Below are 16254 nucleotides of genomic sequence, written 5' to 3'. Positions count from 1 at the left end.
GTTTTTGAGCATGAATCATATTTTCGACACCAAAGCTGAGTTTGCCTTATTACCACAATAAAGAAAGGTGTTTCTGATTGTATACATATATCACTGAAGGATGGCAACTGTCCGGGGATATCATATTTCCTCCACAATCCTCCCATCGTCAAAAACAAACTTCAAAGAACGTAAAAAAAAGAATAAAGGAAATATGTAAAAAAGTGTATATTTATAAGAATTTATATACTAGTATTTGCATGCACAGGTCTAATAAGCCTACTTCTGTCAAAAGATAACTAAGATGAGTTTTATAACAGTCTTTAAATTTATAGTCGAAGTTAGATGGTAACTTTGTCTTTGATATCTTCATTATAGTACTGACTAGGCGTTTCATACTTATTATTTGCTGACATGTACAGTTAAAACTAAGTTTCTACTCAAACTTTTAATTTTCCGATCTGGGTATTTTATTACTCTGTGCTCCGCAACGGTTGCAAAAAAGGTTGAAATAAGAAGATTCGTTACTTTCAAGCTTGCTGTATGCTATTTATTTTTACCTGAAATTTTCGTGAATATTTACGATATTTTAATAATTCTACTATTCGGAGCGGAGACGAATCCAACAAGTCAGAGATCATTATACTCGGTTCAGCAATTCTTGAGTTATAAATGGCTAACCTATATGTATATAGGATTTTTTTATAAGACTAGTGCACATCTGTTACAATATCCTTATTTCATAAACATTTAAATCAAATCATTACAAGTGCTCAATTTAATTAATTGTTTAAATATGTAATTGTTTGCTATACAAACCGTGTCCAACATAGTCTAAAAATTTAACAACTTATAAATGAAAAAAAATAGTTATTTAATTAGTGTCTTTCAAAGATATATAGAAATATAGATTGATCTACAACACGTAGTTCAAAAACAATATCTGTAATATTTTCCTCCTATAATTTAAATTAAGTACATTTTGAATACAAGTTCAAACGCTATTCATACATCATTGTCTTAAAATGCTTACAAAGGCTAAATTTAGTAACAGCGCGTTATTAATCATAAAGCACGGCCTGGGCTCTGTCATCAGCAGAATACATTATTCTTCCTTTCTGTCAAGAGTGCAACAAACTGAACATTACGTGAGGATTCCAGACATACGAAAGTAGCATTTAAATAATTAGTTCTTTCATTATAGAAGTTTAACTAATTATATTATGCAAAGTATTTAAATACAGCACATAATAAATTAGTGTGCTTACAAAGGGTAATTTTAGTGGCAGTGAGTCAGTGGCAAAGAGAAAGTATTAGAATACACAAATTTGTAAACACAAAAAAACCCATTTTAAAATGTGATATTGGTGAATTTGGTCGTATTATTTCCCTTATATTCTATAAGATCCTTCAATACTAGGGGCCTACTATTTATCGGACCCTTCAACATAGTTTTTAAACACATAAAAAATCATATGATTTAACTCAGTCTATTTAAAAATGTTTTATAAGAATTTGATTGATAAGATCGTTGTAAAACCTTTTACTACAGTTCAGCCAAATTCCTATAGAGTTACACACTTTGTAATTGGACTCTATGTTCCTTTTAACAAAATTGAAGCTTCATATAACTCCTTGTATAGCCCAGTTCATTTTTCAGACGTCGTTCTGACAGACAGACAGACATAAAAAAATGTTTAAGCTTATCGAGAGAAGCTTCGCTGGTGTTCATTCAATATTTTTTAATGAAACAATACAGATAATCTACACAGTGAGTGAACCGGATATAAGTAAAAGGCTTATATTTGTAAAAGTAGTTATCAAATCTGTTAATTGATGTATTTAGTATTCAATTTTTTAATGAGTGTACTTTTACAAAACAATCATAAACAATAGATTATTGAAATTAATGTTTCATAATTAATTGTACTTCTCAAAATGGAACTTGTCAATTAGCTAATTTTTGACTCGAACAGTTTTAAACTTCTGTAGTATAACGAAAATGACATAATTTACAAAAACATCTCCATTTATCAACTCGACATTGGGAATTTAACTAAATCCCTGAGCGTGTCACAGAATTGTTATGTTTACAATAACACCTACCGTCACCACTCTCATTATGTTCACAAAGGTCCAAATAATCACTGCTCTACACAAAACTGCACTACTCTAGCTAACGGATGAGTTCGCTCCTGTATTTTGTTTTCCAACATCACATGAAAGCAACAGAAGTGCTATTTTATTGAGGTGGTTCCACTACGATATTTATTAACAGCACTACTGATAACCAATAATTTATGAAGCGGCTCAGAAAGGTAACGTAATTTATGTTTCCAAAAATATTAATTTCATATATTGGCTACTAGGTTTTATTTCAATTGTAGTAATAGTTCTTTGTTTGAAGTTTGTTATTGACGATGGAAGGATTGTGAAAGAAACAGGATTTTCCGGATATTTTCCATCGTTTAGTAAAAAAAATCACTAACACTACGTGTCGAGAACTCTTCTTTGGGTAATAAATAGCCTAACACATAACTACAAAATAGATTTAAAATATACAAATTATACCTGAGTGTTGTGACACGTGTAGGTCAGGAATCACAACCACCATGTTGAATGTCAAACTTCACTAACTAAAAACCATGCACTTAATAAAAAACAAAACACAACACTAATTATGAAAACTGATCTACACAATATAGGTCACATTAAGTCTGCATTCACCGACCAACCATCTAAGACTGACCTATAGGAAAAAATTAAAATAAAAAAAAAAACAGTAATAAACAAAAAGTTATTACGAGTTGATAGTCAACTAGTTGATTTCAATTATATTATATAACATCATAAAACACACACACACACACACACTCTATAACCCTTCTTCAAAATGACGGAAAATTAATAAAATATATAGGAGCAAGGGATCAGATCACGAGTGCCTTTCGGTACATGGCAACCAGTACGTACTACTGTTTCAGTTTGTGAAGAATCCCCTCACACATTCAGCTTCAAACTTGAAGGGTTAATTCTAGGAGTGGGAGTTGGATAGAAGTAGATGGTACCACATCGTGTTACTAGCCTATATTATTCAATTCCGGTCAGTGACTGGCACGTGAATGTCCTTGTAACTGCACGAAGCGATCTATGATGCAGAAGTTGTGATGGTGATGGACAATATACCAGCGCATGCGCATCAGTGACTTGTCCAGCAATTTGTGTAATACCGCTGTCTGCGCTGGCTGTCCACGCCTTGCACTTTCTGCTTACTCCCGTTATTACTTAAGTCTTGACTGATGTTGTGTTTTCGCCCTTTATTCGAGTCACTACTCTTATCACGCTTTGTCTAATTGTTTATATTATAGTGGTTGTCTTGAGGGAAATGGTGCTAAAAACTTTATTTTGTTTCAACATTTTGAATTATTTTGTAACAAAGGTTGGCAAAATAAATCGATGAATATATCAAAGATCACCTACAAGAACTTATTTCTAAGGGTAGATCTTTCTTTACATTTCTATACATATGTAATTCATTTATTAGTTTGTCAATGATAGTAGATAGCTATGAATACGCTAGTATATTAATTTGTTTAGTTAGCCTCCTCGAGAGAACATATCTTAATGCCGTAATATATTTACCATATAGTTACAGGTATTGGTTGAATTTACGACACTCGTACTCCGTATTGGGTTTTTGGAGAATTCTCGTACAATTTCGGCGGAAGTATTTTACTTGTTTGATTTTTTATTTATTTAAAAAACTATCCAAATTCTACTTAACGGTCAGTTGCATCTCTGGCAATAATTTAAATATTTTTGACATATGTCAATTATGTTTTTCATAAAATTTAAATGGATATAATAGTACTGTTATTTTGGGCTAGCACTATTTAATAATAGATACATATATGTATGTATACATATAATTGAACACACACACACACACACACACACACACACACACACACACACACACACATATATATATATATATATATATATATATATATATATATATATATATATATATATATATATATATATATATATCAACATCCTGGTTGATATGCAATGTATAAAGTCTTATTAAGGAAAACATCTTGGTAAATACTAATCCTAAATTGGTTGTTATTTTATTAATTTATGACTTTTTTTTTTTATTAAATACGTTTTATTGATTAAATGGACTTTGTATGAATAAAATCATAACGTTCTCATAAGCTATATATCATGTACGTACAGTAAAGTTTAGCATTTTTATACTCAGATTTTATTATTTAGGCCAGATTAAAATATTGACCAAATAATATGCTTTAAATTATTGTAATTTAATGTAGAGTGTTTACATTTTTTTATTTAGGAAAGCTTATCTTAAAGGTTGCAAATTGAACAGGAAAAACATTTTGAAATATAAAGATTTACAATCAAAACCTAATTCGTTCAAATTAAAGTTGTAAGATATTTTAGTTTTTTTTAGCACTAGAATTCCTCCGGCACATCATAATGACCTGACATTTTATGAAAAACAAAAAAAACATATAGAGATTAGATAAAGGTAAGACAGTTTCGGCCAAGTGTTTTCAAGTGTGGACAATCTCAGAGGAAGAATGTTTCATATCCCGGGCTGAGGTTGATGTCTGGTGTTACGAACACATTGTGGATACTGACTTTAATGCATAACGGACTTTTCTGGATTATCAGAACATAATATAATACTAAATTTATATTTTAGTCATGTTTGTGAACTTTTAGGTATTATTCACATAGAGAAACAAACTTACATATAGCTATATAACCTAGTTACGTGCATGTAGATATTTGCAATGACAAGTTATTCATAGGTACATATATTTTTAGAAACTTAATTCTTCAACAGTAATAATAATACAACACTTAGTAATGTGGATAGTGAATCAATAAATAATATTACGTATAATGTACAATAATAAACATTTACGTACGAGAATTACAATTGAAATTAGCATAAAGTAACAAATTCATCGTAAATAAGGTAAATACCAAGATTTATTTACCTATAATGGTATATTTAGAATAATAATTAATTATAAAAGAATAATAAGAGTCCTGATCCACTTAACATAAACTGCGAATTAATATATACTCGATACAATCCTACTTCTTTTATGAAATCGTCTTAAGGCCTCAGACAATGTTATTCCATGCTATAATACATTTCTCTTTGTATTCATTAGTTGTTTGAGAATTTTTAACCATTTAAAAGTTAAGGTGAGATGGTGGGACTGTTTTATCAGCACTTACATAAATATAACTCAACATATGATAATAGCATTGGTAATCTCTAATTTTTAATATGATTCATTTTGATTAAGCATCAATAAAATGGGTTATAATTTGCCAACATCCCCAGTAATTCAGTAAATTCACCAGGAAATCTACCCTCAATGTTTGGTGTATCATCCTTAAAGACACTTACCGGAACTATTTTAAAGAACGGTTTGAAATAAAATGTAACAACAGGTTGAAGTGATTCAAATTTATATAGGAATCTGGTCAGAAGGAAGAAGAAAGGTAATATGACACATAATATAGACTAATGTACCTAACCAGTGCCGGATTTACAGATTTTTAGGCCATATGACTAGTTTTGTGTTGTCCCATCTTACTCTTGAGTAATATGAATGTAAGTATAACATTTACTTGAGATTACATACTAAGATTAACATAAAAAAATAACTTCAAACTTTTTGTTTGATAACAGGCTTGTATATGACTGTTGACGCATTTATGCCTTACTCACGGCCTTATAATTCAAACACAGATTTAATTATATACGTAGAACTAACAAATTATGTTTATAATCAAGCTAAAATGTTGTTCCTAACTTAAACTAGTGTTAAGTGAAATCCACCAAGAGCATAGAGTACAACCCTATTACTCTCGGCAAACTATATGAATATTGGTATAATGTATTTGAATAGCTAACTCGAATCAAAAGAATTGGACTTCCAAGTTTGAAAGTTAGCAACAAACTAAACAATAAAGCTATAATAACAGGAGTTACATTCACATTTATCTTGTTTATTTCTTCTTGTATACATATATTTTTTACGTAGTTCTGCATGTATACTAACGTAAAGTTATTTTAATTTCTTGCCACCTCAATACGACTTATTTAAATTCCTCCGGAAACGTGAAAACAATAAGTTCTTATAATTAAATGTACGAATAAGAGAAATGTTATTAACAATGCATAGTAGGGAAATGTAAATAGCATACTAAAAGTTAAGACGTTGTGTCCTGAATAAATATAACCACATTTTTATTCATAGTTTAATTTATTCTTAGCTATTAAATATATTATTAAAAAAGGAAAACAAAATTTACCTTATAAAACTGCCATTAGTAATGAAACAAATTATACGTTAAAAATATTGTTAATACTTAAAAATATAACTTTTAATAAAAGTAACAGTTTATTACATAATTATACTAAAATTTCATGTGCACTCGAGAATAATGACGCTAAGTGTCTCGTTATTATACGAGCAATAACGGTCGACTAAGTGCTGGAGCCCTCCATTACTGCAGACGACACTATTCTGCAGTAATGTTAGCACTACTGCAGAGCTTCTCGTCGTGGCAAGGTAATGGCTCATATTACTTCACCACCTTATGATGTCTCTCTTAATACGCTGACTTTATTCAGACCCCTAATAAGAATAATCATAACCTTGAATAAGAATAACCCTTGGTCAACAAATTCCACGATGTACATATGGAGAACATCAATCCAGTAAAAGTACATAAAAATTATCATAGGGATATTTTGTGTATGTCATTTCTTTTCCACGTGTATCTGCGAATTTTCATTGACTTCCTAACGAATCGAACCCACGACCTCTCGTTTAGAGAGCCACGGCCTACCTCTAAGCTAGAGTGAAAGTAAGAGGGTTGTGTTAATATTGCTTAGGACATTCGATGGTCATTTCGTATTTATTTATTATTGATGATTATGAACCGAGTTTTAATAGAACTGTAGGCACGATTGTAGACTTTCCTGAGAATAATCCTTACTTATATCCATATGGGGATTATGAGGTAAAATACTTTATTCGGTAAACTAATTTTGTTCCGTAAAACGCAGATAGTGCTACTATAGTAAATATTTTGTTTAGAGCTGTAATCCATTTTAATCTTATACACACACAAGGTTAAATTACAATCTTCCAAAATGACATACCAACCTATAATTACTTTGTTACATTATTGGATTGACGATGGATGATTTGTCAAGATAGTATGATCTCGGACATTTGAAATCATTAAGTGTTACAAAAATCTACGTTTCGAGGATTAAAATCCTCCCTCTTCTTCAAGTGTTCTAGTGTTCCACATTTCGATATTTCGGGTCTGACGTGTTTCCTTGTGCTCTTGGATCCTATTCAGTAAAATTGCTTGCGTTCATTATTTCCAGCCTGGAATTCATGACGATGGTCTCCCAGCTGGTATTTAGATCTTTGAGTCACAGTCCATTGCAACACTCTTTTTTGAATAAATGTATTATGGTGTTTTACGCCTGAAGAAGTGGGTCGGTTTCAATCAGCGAAACGTAGTATTACGCTTTATCGTTACATATAACTATGTAAAATGTGCGAAAACCCATTTTCCTTTCAATTAATTATTTTCAATTATATCTATACAACATACAACCGATATGAATATTTGATATCTATGTCGATGCTGATAGAACATTAATAATGTAAACAACTTATTGGCTTTGACCAATAGCAAAAGAGTAATGGACAACAATCACATAGTTATTGATTATAATTAATTAATTAATTATAACCACATTTCTTGAATAGTGAATTATGCAATCAGAATTATCGACCATGATTTTCAATTTGATTAATGCAACTGAGGTTTTAGTAGACTAGACTAAAGCAGTTTCCCATTAATGTAACAAAAATATTGTTATAAAACACTAGCAACAGTAATTAAAGTATTTAAGTGATTTTTAATATTTACTATTTATTGAAAAGTATATTTCTAGTTAAGATGCAATAAAATAATTTTAATGAATTTGTGGGGCAAATCTGACGGAAAGTAATTTATTCTCAAAAAATGTGACCTTTTAATAGGTTAGTAATTAGAATTTCTTTGTTTATATTTTAATCAAATACTTACTTTTTCGGTTGTAGCTGCAAGTGTAAAGACTGGACAAAGAATAAAATTTTCCGATTATGCTAAAATCATGTAATCTTTACTTTTCTTTATTTCAAGAATAGCGATTCAAACTAAGTTGCAAATTTGTAATCAACTTCTCGGAAATTGAACACGTAACCTTCCGGTTAGAGAGTTACAACCTACTCCAAAGCTACGGTGACTGTATAATTCATCTCAATTAACTGAATAATTATTTTTACAGCACAAATTGTTTACGGTCCTTTTACATTTTGCAAGATTCTAACAAGTAAAAATTGAATATTGTATATATTCTCATAAATATAAGGAAATAATATTTCCGTTAGTTTGGCAGTGTAATACTGAAAAATAATATTTTATAAAATATCCCAAAAAAATATATTCTAGGGATTTAAAGTTCTTGAACCACTGAGCGTTAAATTTCTACGTAATCTGTATAAAGTTACAATTATAAGCAATCTATATAAGCGGTTAAGAATTCGTGATATCATTGTAAAGTTTACAAATATTCCAATGCAGGGAATGTGGAATAAAATTAATTTTTTATTTCATAAGTATATATTTGAAAACATACGTATTTGTTCAGTATATATTTTTTTTCATTCAGGTCACTGAAAAACTTTTGCATCGGTCTGTCGCTCTATTTATTTGTTTGTTCATAAATAATTTCAAAAACGAATGTATTACAACCTTTTGTAGTTTATTTCATGAATATACATTTTTACATAGTTTTGATCGAGTCTGATGATATTGTACGTTCCAGATGCAGTCCCAGTACCTATGCATTACCGAAGCCCATCGCTCTAGGATTATCTGGAGTTGCCAAATATTGAACTGAAGACTTAACATTTCCTACAAACTTTTAAACAAAATGGACTTAGCCAGATCGATTTCGATAACGGTGCGTGACTTAGCCCTAATTATATTCATTTACCAATCCTAACAATCATTTACCAATCTTATCCGGTTTTACCCTTCTTAAACTTATTTTAAGGTCAAGATAGTAGATAGATAGTTATTATACTCCATGCAGTCTGCCATATTTGGTAATGATAACGATACCATCTCACATAGCGAAGTTTTTCATATCTAACTCGTATAATCCTAGCCGTCATACCTGAAAGCGGTGTAAACTTAATCAATAACTCAATTCAGAACTCGGTGAATAAATGTATAACCATAGATTATCTAATCTAGATTGCATAAAAAAGTCAGAATACGTGATCATCTAATTGCAATTTCCTAACCATCAAAACACTTAACATAGGTTTTCCTCTCACTTAAGTGTAAACGACTCTGAACTTCCATAGATTGTACTTATCTATCTCACACAAGTTTTAGTGTTCAGATGATCTAGAGCTGCATCGTGTAACCGTTTATCCTGTTACTTCAGTCTATACTCAGATGATTTTTGATAGCGTACAAAAATTCGTAACCAAATAAGGATTCGAACCAGGGTCCTTGGGATAAATAAATATGGCGCTAATCGCTTATCTACCCGGGACGACTTGTGTAACACTTGTTGTATATATATATATATATATATATATATATATATATATATATATATATATATATATAAGCCAACAGATGATAATAGAAATAGTAATATGATTAATAATGTGAACATTCATAAAATGTATTTTAACTTTAAATGGCCTACGTCACCAGTAATCCAGTAAATTGACTTTAGAAAATCTGTCCTAAATCTTTGGCATACTATTCATAAATAGTTATACCCGAAATACATTAAGTAAAGGATTGGAATAAAATCAAATTAAAAAATGAAATAGTCCAAATGTACACAGGAATCTGATTAGAGTGAAGAAGAAAGGTAATATGACACATAGTATTAGATTTATGCTATCAACCAGTGCCGGATTTACAGATTTCAACAGAGTTACATGAACCCTTAAGTTACATGAATTTAAAATAACGGCCCTTTAATGTAGATACATAATTTAATTGTGATGGCAGTTTAAGATTAAAATTTAAAAATTAAATAAACTATTTACTTTAAACCTATGTGTTTGATAAAAGGCTTGTTATTGACTTTTTGACGCATTTATGCGTTACTCACAGCCTTATAACTCAAACACTGAATTAACGTGGCAATTCTGTTTGAAACCAAACTAAAATGTTGTTACTAACTTAAGCTAGTCCAAAGTAAATCTACCAAGAGCATAAAGTCCAAACCTACGTATTACTCTCCAGCTACCTATATGAATATTGATTTATACGTGGACAAGTTTTCGGATTTTTTTTCGGACTGATGATAAAAAACTTTGCAGTCCACGTAGCTCCTGAACCATTAGAGATATAGAAAAACTCTTAAATGCAAAAATGTCTTATTTTGTAGTGTAGAATATAAAAAAACAACATTAGATACAGGGTGTTCCATAAAATATTTTAAAGTTGGCCGCCATATTGGCAAACATTATGAAAAATTCCAGTCCACGTAGCTCCTGAACCATAAGAGATATTGAAAAAACTCTCAAAAGCAAAAATGTATTATTTTGTTGAGTAGAATCTAAAAACAACATAAAATACAGGGTGTTCCATAATAGATTTTAAAGTTGACCGCCATATTGGAAAATGGCGGCCATCTTCAAAAAAATGTGAAAGTGTATCCCAGGAGTGAAACTTAAAATTGAGCAAGTTCCAAATTTAAAGTGTAGTGCTAAGTCGTGTAATTAAAAAGTTAGCTATTGGATCACTTTAAAAAACTCACCCTGTATATATATATATATATATATATATATATATATATATATATATATATATATATATATATACAGGGTGATTCGGTTAGTATTATACCGGCACTTTCTGAGCTGATTGTACTATAAAAAATAAAGAAAAAAAGTTCATATAAACATGGGTCCGGAAATTCTCCTTACTGGGTTATGGCCAATTGAAGATTTTCACCAAAAATTGTGTGCAGGAGGTCAAATGATTGATTTGCCGTGTGTTTATGAAGAGATATTTATAGGCGAATGCAAATTTTTTTCTAACGGATTTTTAGATGAGAAATTGAATAAAGTTCATCTCATAGCTGTATCTCATTTAGTTTTTTTTGTTATACTACAAAAAAACAGAAATAAAATAATTTTTGAAAACACTTTTTTTTAAGGTTTAACGGACAATTATTTTGTTAAATAGGCATTGAAGACCCACATTTTGTACATAGAAACTTGCAGAAAATTTAATTCTGAATAAAATTATGTGCCACACGACTATTAACAGCGAAGTATTAGTTTCTTCTGGAATTTAATTTTACAACAAACATTCTACCAAGCAAGAAATTCCAAAGCAAAGGAAAACCGCATTTTTAATGACATAGAGTAGCCTACACATAAGATTTATTAGGATGCAATTTAAATTAAGTTTTAAATAAATTATTGTTTTTCATCTAAAGCTTATAATACTACGTACCACTTTCATAACAGGTGTTCAAAAATTAGTCCTTGTACTTCAATACACTTAGCAGCTCGCTTTCTGATTGATCGAGTTATCCTCCGCAACGCTGCACGATTGTTTTTGATTTGTGCGGCGGCATCTTCAATTCGATTTATTAACTCTTCACGTGTATTTACTTTTTTCCTGGTACACCAGGTTCTTCATCCAACCCCATATACAGAAATCTAATGGAGTTAGATCTGGTGATCTTGGTGGCCAAGTGTGTGGTCCACCGCGACCAATCCATCGCCCGGGAAACTGCTCGTTTTAATTGCATGTTGTTACATTATGGAAAAGTGGGCAGGGCACCATCATGTTGATAAATAATATTGCACCTTTCTGCTAATGGAACATCTTTTAATAATAGTGGGGTAGTTGTTCTGTAAGGAATTCTAGGTACATGCGGGAATTTAGATGTCCTCGGAGAAATTAATGGTCCTATTAATCGATCATGAAATGAGTCCACACCATACATTTACACTAAATCTGTGTTGAAAGTTGCGCACGATTGTACTATGTGGATTTCCCTCTGCCCAAGTGTGTTCATTGTGAAGGTTGTTGACGCCATCTCGGTAAATTGAGCTTCATCAGTGAATAAAATGGTTCTATGATGTTGGCGGGTTTCTAATTAACCAGTTGCAAAACTCCAATCGAAGAGGAGGATCTGTTGGTTGAATACTTTGAACTTGTTTGTTTATGGTAAGGGAACATGCTATTTTTTGCGCAAAGTTCTCCATACTTCAGACTGAGACACTGCGAATCGCCTAGAAAGACGCCGTGTACTGACACCAGGACTGCGTTCAGTAGCCATGATTAATAGCCTCTTCCATATCTACATTATTCTGGGCAGGGCGATCCCGATAATTATTAATACTAGGAAGTTTACCTGTTACTCTCAGGGTAATAGTTCAAAATTATTGTATTTCTGTTTTTTGTAGTATAACAAAAGAACTAAATGAGATACAGCTATGAGATGAACTTTATTCAATTTCTCATCTAAAAATCCGTTAGAAAAAGTTGCATTCGCCTATAAATATCTCTTCATAAACACGCGGCAAATCATCATTTGACCTCCTGCACACGAATTTTGGTGAAATCTTCAATTGGCCCATAACCCAGTAAGGAAGCATTTCCGGACCCATGTTATATGAACTTTTTTCTTTATTTTTATAGTACAATCAGCTCAGAAAGTGCCGGTAACACTAACTGAATCACCCTGTATATATATATATATATATATATATATATATATATATATATATATATATATATATATATATATATATATATATATTTATATATAACCCAACAGATGATAATAGCAATAGTAATCTCAAATCTTGTAATATGATTAATTTAATTATGTGCCTACTCAAGATTCCTCATTCTGAAGTTTACTGCAATGTAATCATAGCATTTACCTTCTATTGTTTGCCGTTTGCAGAGTGAAAACTAATCGTTGTTATAATTAAATTTATTAGCAAAAAAACGTATTATAATTCATGTAGTATTCTGCTATTCAAGTAGTAGGGCTATATAAATAACAGATAGCAAATTTATACGTTACGTTCTGAATAAATAGCAACACATTTTGTTATATATTTTATTGTTAGGTATTAAATTTATATCAGTAAATAAGGAAAATAAATTTACCTTGAAAAACTTTTATTAGTAATATTTTCATTTTCTCGGTGAAATTTAAATAGTTAAAATTATAAATTTTACTAAAAGTAACAGTTTATTACATCGTTATACTAAACTTTCATGTGCACTCGAGAATAATGACGCTAAGTGTCTCGTTATTATACGAGCAATAACGGTCGACTAAGTGCTGGAGCCCTCCATTACTGCAGACGACACTATTCAGCTGTAATGTTAGCACTACTGCAGAGCTTCTCGTCGTGGCAAGGTAATGGCTCATATTAATTCACCACCTTATGATGACTCTCTTAATACTCTGACTTTATTGAGACCCCTCTATAAAACCTTGAGTAGGAATAACCCTTGTTCTACACAGTCTTCGATGTACAGATGAACAACATTACTGGAAAAGTACATAAAATTGCCATAGGTATATTGTCATAAGAGAAACTATACAGGGCGTTCTCTTCCACATGCATTTGCAAATTTTTATGACTTCGTCAGATATCAAACTCATGACCTTTTGGTCAGAGAGCCACCTACCTATAAGCTATAGTAAATAAGTAGCTTGTATTAAATTCCCTAGGACCTAGAAGCTTATTTATTTGATAATGATGACTTCGAACTGTATTTTGTTATTAATTTAAGAAAGTGGTTTGAATTTCCGTAGAATAGACCTCACTCATATCCATATAGGGATTGTGAGGCAAAAGATTTTATTCAGTAAACTAATTCTGTTCCGTAAAGTGCAGGTAGTGAGTGATACTATAGTAAACATTTTGTTTAGATTTGTAATCCATTTAAATCTTATAGTAATTACCTCAATTGTTTTAGCTAAATTAAATTATTGGGTATTTTGTATTTCTTTATACTCTACTATAGCATGTTAATTATATTTCTCCAGTGTATTTACAATCATTGTTTACTTTATTTGCTATCAGATAGCACGAAATCACAACGTTTTAATTGATAACATATATTGGATACAATATCATCTCCTAGACTGTTATATAATCAAAACCATAAGTAAAAAGTGGTTAGTCATAATCTTCCTTATGATTTCCTTCTTAAATTGCGATATTGCTTATGGATAATTTGAAAAAAAAGTTGCATTTCGAACATTTTAATCGTTATATGTTCCAAGAAACTACGTTTCGAGAATTTAAATCTTCCTTCCTCTTCAGATGTTCCAGTCTTCCACGCTTCGTTAATTCGGGTCTGAGATGTTTCTTTGTGCTCTTGGATCCTGTTTAGTGAAATTGCTGAAGTTCATTCTCTCCAGCCTGAACTACATGACGATGATCTTCCAGCTATCATTTAGATCTTTTAGTTTAGTGATAGTTAATTGCCACACCTTTTATTTAATCAATGTATTATGGTGTTTTACACCTGAAGAAGAGGGTCGGTTTCAATCAGCGAAACGTTTTATTATGCTTTATTGTTACATATAACGGTGTCAAATGTGCGTAATCCTACTTTCGTTTCAATGTATTATTTACAGTTACAACAATACAGCATGCAACTGATATGAATGTATGTTTCTCTCGATGCTGATAGAACATTAATAATGTAAACAACTTTATGGCTTTGACCAACAGCAAAAGAGTAATGCACACCAATCACCAAGTTATTAATTACAATTAACTATAACTCCATTCCTTGATTAGTGAATTATGCAATCACAATTAGCGACCAAGAGTTTTAATCTGATAATGCATTTGAGGTTCTTGACGTTAATTAGGCTAAAGTAGTTTTGCATTAATTTCACAAAATACTGAACATACAATTACAGCCTTCTTATGCGTAAATATGAGTAATATAATATGTGTCGCGTAAGACACTTCGTTGAGGTTGCATGAGAAATTTCAAATGTATAGCTAATTTCAATACACTACATGTGGTACTATGCCAACTTGCTAAAATGATATATTATTGTACTTAGTTTTATTTCAAACTAATTTTGAAATTTTCTCATTTATATCTGGGTTATCCATAAGACCAGTTAAAACGAGTTCGCTAAACATAAAATAAAATAAATCCAATTGAATGACACTTAAATATAATATAATAATGCTTTGCATAGATATATTATACAGGGGTGTTGAAAATTCTTAAATGGTATAATATATTCTCGACTTGTATACGTACAAACACAAAAATTTATGCAGTGACATAGAGCATAAAATTTAATTTTTTGATACAATCAGTAGGTTTTCACCACCTCAGGTGGGTGGCCCGTAAGAAGCCGATGGACAATTGATTTCTATAGACTCCTCGTAGACCGTTACCATTGAAGAATATCAGATTCAGTGTGTTCGTTCAGCACACTGAATCGATTAGTATTGAAAGTTTGTGTATAGTAATCATGTGTGAAGTTTTATAACTTTATCTGATATGATTACAATCAAACAAAGGCGTTCTTGACATACCACATAAAATTTTAAGAATCGAGAGCCTCGATTTTGTTTGGTATTACCTTTTAAGGTAAAATTTGCGACACGATAATCTACTAGTTATTAAATTTACAATGACATGCACATAGACTTATTCTTACATTTAATATTTTTCACCGACTCAAGACTGTTTCAAGACTTTTCACCACCAATGTATACAAAGTTTTATGTTTGTATGTTTACGAGTTCAGAAGATATTGGACAGTTTCATGATTTTTCACCACCAATGTATAATTAGTATTTTGTTTCTTCGTGTTTATTTACTATAATAATTTTAAAAACTGGGTAAAAGTTCTCCATACAAGCTATTGCATAACGGATTTCGCTGATGTTTCATGCAAAATTAAAAGTCTATAGTTAAAGTCTATATTCTAGAGGTATAAAATTCATTTTAGGCTGATACTTAACTATGTTTGGTCACCAGAGTAAACTGTTTTATTCATTTTTGACAGCATTTCAGGCCATCATGAATAGAACATCAGTGGATTATGCCGCCCACGGAAAAATCCTGCACTTCTGACAAACAAAATAT

Source organism: Homalodisca vitripennis, chromosome 6 (assembly GCF_021130785.1).
Source record: "Homalodisca vitripennis isolate AUS2020 chromosome 6, UT_GWSS_2.1, whole genome shotgun sequence".
Classification (NCBI taxonomy): Eukaryota; Metazoa; Arthropoda; class Insecta; order Hemiptera; family Cicadellidae; genus Homalodisca; species Homalodisca vitripennis.
This window is presented reverse-complemented; position numbering follows the sequence as displayed.